General features: G+C 39.7%; 1 non-coding gene across 1 annotated transcript; it reads left to right on the top strand.

Moving 5' to 3' along the window:
• Window positions 1-255: 255 nt before the first annotated feature.
• On the top strand, window positions 256-362 carry LOC127110020 (small nucleolar RNA R71). Its single transcript, XR_007797260.1, has one exon. It is a non-coding gene; the product is annotated as a small nucleolar RNA R71 (small nucleolar RNA).
• Window positions 363-1603: the final 1241 nt, after the last annotated feature.

Here is a 1603-nt window from a genome sequence, read left to right as displayed (position 1 = left end):
TGGGCCAGAGCATCCACTTTTGCATTAACATGATCAAGGCTACTTATCTCGTACATGCCACTTTTCGTTTGAGGTTTCTCTACCATTGCTCGGTCGCTTCCCCACTGATAATGGTTTTGGGCCATGCTTTCGATAAGTTGATAAGCATCGGCATAAGGTTTATCCATAAGCGCACCACCTGCGGCGGCGTCTATTGTTAATCTTGTGTTGTTCAAGAGACCATTATAGAAGGTATGAATTACTAACCAGTCCTCTAAACCATGGTGTGGACAAAGTCTCATCATGTCTTTGTATCTTTCCCATGCTTCGAAAAGAGACTCGTTATCTTTCTGTTTAAATCCATTTATCTGGGCTCTCAACATAGCTGTTTTGCTCGGAGGAAAATATCGGGCAAGGAAGACTTTCTTCAACTCGTTCCATGTGGTAACTGAGTTGGAAGGGAGAGACTGAAGCCATCTTCTAGCTTTATCTCTTAACGAGTAAGGAAATAGACGAAGTCGAATTGCCTCTGTAGTGACACCATTAGCTTTAACAGTATCAGCGTATTGGACAAATACGGATAAATGAAGGTTTGGATCCTCGGTAGGATTTCCAGAGAATTGATTCTGTTGCACTGCCTGTAGCAGTGAAGGTTTAAGTTCGAAGTTGTTTGCTTCGATTGCGGGTGGAGCAATACTCGAATGCGGCTCATCTTGTGATGGAGCGGCGTAATCTCGAAGAGCACGAGCTGGTTCTGCCATCTCGGGTATCGGTGAAGGAAGAAGATTTTTGAGATCGGGCACTTCGATAGGAGGGAGATTGTTTGCAGCACGATATTCCCGAATTCGTCGTAAGACTCGGAGATATAGTTCGATGTCGTTGATTCGTAAGTAAAACGGCTCACCTTGTGAGCGAGTGTGTGGCATACAAATCAACGAAAGAAAGAAATAATAAAAATTGCCTTAGTCTCTACAGCGTAGCAGAAGAGTTACGATATCGACTAAATAAAAGCCCCCGGCAACGGCGCCAAAAACTTGATCGCGACTTTATGAGTCGATTGGGGTACTAACTGCAAGTGCACAGTTCTATCGGGTAGTTTTAAAAGATATCGATCCCACAGGGACTTATGAATCGATATACCGTTTTCTAAGGTTACTTCGTAAAGCTAAGGCGGATGATACTTTGATTGTTTGGGGGAAAAGTTAAAACTAAAATAAGATCTAGGTTAAATATCAATTAAGAGGATATCGGTATGTAGTTCGTCGTAATTAGGGAATCAAGTCTTCGTTGGTTTCTTGGCTTTAAAATAAATCTTTTCAGTAGACACTATTGATTAAAAGCCTTTTCTCAAACTCTCGCTCTGTTGAATAGACCATGACTTTAAATTAACGTAGCTGTCACTTATTAGTTAAGTCCAAAATCACTTTTTGAAAACAATAGAATCTATAGAAACTCTTTTTATAAAAATAATAACCGTTTAAACACCCTCGTCTCAAACTCTCGCTCTGTTGACTTAGATTATATAATTAAATTCAAATGCTTAACTCTCGTCCTCACATTTAACTTTTAAAAATACTTTTTGAAAAAGATTAGAATTTAATTAACTCTAAAAATTGCTTTCGCC

Source organism: Lathyrus oleraceus, chromosome 7 (assembly GCF_024323335.1).
Source record: "Lathyrus oleraceus cultivar Zhongwan6 chromosome 7, CAAS_Psat_ZW6_1.0, whole genome shotgun sequence".
Taxonomy (NCBI): domain Eukaryota; kingdom Viridiplantae; phylum Streptophyta; class Magnoliopsida; order Fabales; family Fabaceae; genus Lathyrus; species Lathyrus oleraceus.
This window is presented reverse-complemented; position numbering and strand designations above follow the sequence as displayed.